The sequence below is a fragment of the Apis dorsata genome, unplaced genomic scaffold (assembly GCF_000469605.1).
Source record: "Apis dorsata unplaced genomic scaffold, Apis dorsata 1.3 scaffold_23, whole genome shotgun sequence".
Lineage (NCBI taxonomy): Eukaryota > Metazoa > Arthropoda > Insecta > Hymenoptera > Apidae > Apis > Apis dorsata.
In genome coordinates, this window is record NW_006263325.1 from 226955 (window position 1) to 232432 (window position 5478).

The following is a 5478-nucleotide window of genomic DNA, read 5'->3' on the forward strand; positions in this document are numbered from 1 at the left end:
GCTCTATATATTTTTATATCATTCTCACCGTTGGTTAATACCGCGACAGCGTGCACCACTTTTTTTTTCACCGTGCCTGTTTTTTAAAGCCATTCCCGTCCTCTCTCCTTTTCTTTGATCGACAATTTCGCGAACGTGTACGCGGAAAAAAAGGAAGAAGGAAAAAGGAAAAAAGGAAAGAAAAATTACGAAGCCAAAGGAGCGTTGATAAATTAAAATTCTGCCCTCTTTCAATATANTAATGGTCGATTCAGACAACACGCAAGCGTTCAAAGCAATGCGAATCGTCGAAATAGCTATTTGTACGCCAATTGAAAGAGTGAATTTCGCTATGCCCGGTATTCGTTAAATTACGATATCGAAAAATATGCGGTACATGAAATCGGCTATTTCACAAGGGTCTGAATCAGGCTCGCATTATTCGATATTACGGGAATTGCGAGATATTCGATAGGATGGAACGAAATGTATAGGCGAAATTCTTTCATTATGCTATTCATGGAGTTTTGGTAACGAGGAAAAATTCCCTTCTACGATACAATAATATTTGAATTTTATATCGAATTTGAAAAATAAAAATTTGAAAATATTTTTTTTTTTCAAGACGAATCATTTAGAGACAATTATTGTTACGTTTCGTTTGATTGGTTAAAATTTGTTTCTTCAATAATAATTAGAATTGATTAGATCAGTGTGTAGAATATTATGTATATATGTGTGTATATAAGTCCTTACCGAAGCGAAATGCTATTTCCTGTTTGGGCGCTTGCGAGTGATTTACGAGGGGAGCGTAGTACGTTCGACTCATCGATTCAGGTTTTGCACATATTACATAGCACACTGTGTACGTACCAACGTTGTAAAATTTATACGTAATCTAAAAAAGATTTGGTTAAAAAAGATTGCTTTAAATTTCAAAGCTGCCGCTAAATAAGACATCAAATAAATCTCCAAGTAATTTTTATTCCAAGACTTCCTCTATAATTTCTTCTACAATTTCGCATTCACCGTTCCTTTCATTTACAAATATCTCCTCACATGAATGCCTCGGATTTCCGCGTCTCAAAGCGGACGGAAATCATCTCTAACAAACCACACGCGTGCACTGACGCGATGACACTGTTAAAAAATACCTTAAATTTCCCTCCGAACAAAGGGGGTCTAATGAAAAAACATCGGAGTGTCCTTTTTAACGGGTCTTCCATCCAGCTCGAGGCTCAATTTTAACACGGTTTGGTCGTATTACTTGCCAACAATCGCGGGTCGTTTGCGGGATAATTTAGTCGCGTGTTGCGTGTGGTGGAACGTTCCAAAAAAGAGAGAGAGAAAAAAAAGAGAATAAGAAGAAAAACGAGCACAAAAGAGTAAATGTAAATTCGTTTTTTAACGAGATATTTCCATAGGTGCGCGGCCTGCGAGAAGATTGCACTCTGTTGGCGAGACGGGGAAACGAACTAGTCGAACTAGTCGAGACTGAGATTCCTCCCTGTTAAAACGACGTTAATCCCTTTTATAATAATATCCGCGTAGATTGAAGGACAACTTAATTAGCCGAGATCGTTAGAACCCCCGTGAAAGGCCACGACGATGTTCCCCACTGGACTAGAATTCGCCGATTATGTGGAGAATAACCTTCGTTCCTATTATAGATTCATTTTCAGGTTAGAAATAAGCGTTACGATCAGTTTCGTGCGGGATTCACGTGCTCACATTATTTCTTTTACCGAAAATGACAGTAAAAATAAAAAGAGATAAGTATTTTAATATAATTCTAATGATTAGTGCTTTTAATAAAACTTTTTGTTGGAATATAAGAAAGCGAAATAGAGAATTCGAAAATATCGAATTGACTCGAGAATTTCGACTTTCTCGTGAAGATTAGGATTATTTTTTTAATTTTTTGGACAAAATTATTCAGTTCTTTAAAATTTTGAAAAATTCTGATTTTATTTTAATACAAGCATCTCGAAAAACGACGTTTTCGAACTATGAGATACTTTCAAGATCCGACTCGATACGATTAGACCCGATCTTTTCCGATCTATTCCGAGCGTTCCCGATATTTTCGGGTTCTCGCACACTTCTAAAGCGAAACAACAATTAATCTGCCCGGAGGATAAAATAATAATATACAAGAATATCTCTCGGGCATTGTAAACTTAGTTTAATGTAAACTTAACGTAACGAACATAACCTTAACCTAACTCAAATCCAAATGTCTAACCTTTGAAAAATAACACAGAAGTAAAATTGAATTTACATCTAACTAAAAAATAATTGAATATGTGTTTACATGTTACATGTTAGAATTGTGTTTACAGTGTTACAAAATAGAATTTTCTGTGCAACGAAGAAACATTTGTGCAACGAGCAGATTGAATTAATTTTTTAATTTCAACGAGACTTTCAGACGGTAAGAGAAATGATAAACGAGGAATCTCTTACAAATTAGATTAAGATAAAACGTCGTTAAATGGGGAGTTTCTTGCATAATTTCACTGAGCAGAACACATGGCAACATTTCACGAATTGAATCCGGACGAGGCGTGTACTTCCATATGCAACCGTATAGCCTTTGAATACGATCGGACTGGACGATAAACTGGCGAGAAATTAGCTGTATAAATCACACGCGGAATACTATAATGACAAAATCTAATGTACAGGCGCCGTTGGGAGATCGGAGTTCAACTAATTTTCAGAAACTCTAAGGATACAATCGTGCAAAATTAGATGCAATCCCCGGGAGAACGGACGAAAATCCACCAAGTAACCAAATATCCTGAATCGAAATGGTTCTCTTTGACATACATATGTAATATGTAACGTAATATCATATACAAGAGATAGAGTAGTAGTTGGTTAGTAAGTTGGTTAAATTGATTGCTTTCATTTATTTTTGTACTAAATATAAATATTTTAAATTCTAATTCTAATTAATCATGCATGATATATGAATATTACAGATAATTTTAATATCAAAGAGTAAACAGTGTAAGAAAGAAAAAAAATTAAAATTTTTGACTAATTGTGGGATACTACAAGCTCGAATAAAAATTTAATATGCTGCGCGGATACAGTAACGAGTATCTGGTTATGGATATTATACATTCTTAATTTATTTAACTTATTCTCTCGACGAACGAGATATTCTTTTTTTCTTCATTTGCAGAAACTTCATTTCAATTACACTGGAAGCTGTGTTCAGGAAGTTTAATATGCAATTATCGTTCTGGAATAAATGAAAGAGCAGTGTCAATCGAGGAAAACACGAAGGTTAAAAACAATTGACTAACGACATAAAGGAATACGTAATAAGAGCATACGAGTCAAAGGTAAATGTTCGCGTTAATAGGCAATTACCAAGCAGTTTCCGCGTGGAACACGTTCCTCTCGATGAAAGCCTTACGCTTGCCGACCGTATAATCGAAAATTAGGGTGCAGTTAGCAAGTGCTTAAGCAACAACTGTTTATTGATATAGTTAATGAATTTCCGCGCAAACTTGTTGTGTCTCGATAAATATCATTGCACGACTCGTCGAAAATAAATTTTGCTCGAACGTAGGAGTCGGTTCGTGAAATACAAAATGGGAAAATATTATTGAAATAATTATTTCTCCACTTGTTCGTTCATAGACCACTTGTATAATAAAATATAACGATCAATTGATGTATGAATCATTTTGAAAAATTCTAAATTTAAATTATTATTTTAAAAGCTATGTAATTAAACCTCGTTATTAAAATTAAGTTTTTTTAATGTTAAATAAATAATGGAATAATTTGTAAGAGAAGAAATTTTGTATTAACAGTTGAAGATTAATTAATAACAGAGTGATGACAAAGTTGTATATTTATTAGAATAATTCTGCTGGTAAAATATTGACAGATGGTCCAGTCTCCATTATATTACGTCGACGTTAATAATTAATTAGATCGTAATAGGAAAGGAAAGGGACGGTCAATTACCTATTACCTCTAACTATTTACGAAGAATTTTTGCTGCTCAAGTGAATCGTTCCCTGTACAATTTCATTTTCCTTGTCACGAAAATTAATTTGATATAGAAAAAATTACAGCGTTTATCAATAATTTCGATTCCAAAAATTTCTATAAAATTTCGATTTTCAAACAAAAAAAATCCTTTTATTTAACCTTTCATTTATAATTATTTTCTTACGTATTTTTCATCATATGACAAATTTCTCGATGCTAAAATCTACATTTTTTTCACAGTTATTCTCTGTAATTAAAAAAAGTTGTTAATTTAATAATCACAATTAAAAAATTGTCCATCTGTAAGCGTATTATATTAAGAATTGTGCGTATTACGATCCATCCAATGCAGACAGGAAGCGTTGGATCCATGTGCTTTAAAGACACAGTGCTTTGGTGAAAGTGGGATCAAAATTGATCCGCTATGCATTATCGTTATTACATTAAGTGGGTCGGAGTATAACCCGCTAAGCTTCAAAGGCTTATGCCGAGAATTGAGTAAAGGTCGGTTATTTATAGGCCTATGGTGGACACTAAAATCCGAAATTTCGAGGAAGGCACGAAATGATTCATCACTACGTCACTAAAAATCTTTAACTTTGTGCATCGAACTTATAAAAGTGATTTTATAGTTTAGATTTATATATAGATTTTATAGATATTTATCCAATAGATTATTATAATTAATAAATTATTACATCTCTTTTATATAGAGATGGATTGTAATTTAATTCATGAAACTCGAATCGAAAACTTTGCGAGATATATTTTCCAAACTCTTTTGGAAACCTTCGAAAACTCGGAATGTTTATTTTCCTCTGTTTTTATCTTTTCCTTGCAATTCTTTTCTTTTTTTGTTACTCAAAATTATTCGTAAAACTTTTCAAAACTTTTTCTCCTTTCTCTTTTTCTTCAAATTCCTGCTTATTTAAATTAACTCATTCCCAATAACCCCCCTCCCTCCCGTTTAATATAAAGTATCAGCGCGCAGAACAGCGTACATTAATTAATGCGCGGCCGTGGAAGATTAATAAAAGGTGAACGAGAAATGATTACACGTTTGACGGATCATTAATGAAAATCTATTCGACCAGCGCGTCCCGCAGCATAGACGAAGACGTAACCGAGCCGTATAATTAGCGGTAAGTAAGGCGTTATTAGTAATTAATTTGCACGCCACGCGGAATCAAGATCTGCAATCTTCATAATTCAAAGTTTTACGCGAGATTCGGTGGGACTGCGTGATCCCGCCCCCTTCATTTATCTCGAAAATCCCTTCCTCGCTCGCCCTTTAAATTATTATGGAGGACGATTAAGAGTCGAATAAAAATTAATAAACTTTAAAATTTAAGAGTCGAAGATTAATTAATCGAGGCATGTATAATGCATGCCTCGTCAAATTAGTTGAAGGGTATGGGAACGTGATTCTTCTTCGCTCCCTTTGTGTCTTGATTTTTTCTTTTTTATTTTTTTTTTTTTTTT

At 33.8% G+C, this 5478-nt stretch overlaps 1 protein-coding gene and 1 long non-coding RNA gene across 2 annotated transcripts in view; one reads left to right on the top strand and one right to left on the bottom strand.

Moving 5' to 3' along the window:
* The window catches only part of LOC102679642, a 21722-nt gene that overhangs the window by 11884 nt on the left and 4360 nt on the right, over window positions 1-5478 (bottom strand). The gene's annotated exons all lie outside the window — the stretch shown is intronic.
* Window positions 2318-5478, top strand: part of LOC102679563 — a 6316-nt gene continuing 3155 nt past the window's right edge. Inside the window, exons 1-2 of the long non-coding RNA XR_420621.2 lie at window positions 2318-2851; window positions 4445-4447. This is a non-coding gene — a long non-coding RNA (uncharacterized LOC102679563). The remainder of the gene's footprint in view (window positions 2852-4444; window positions 4448-5478) is intronic.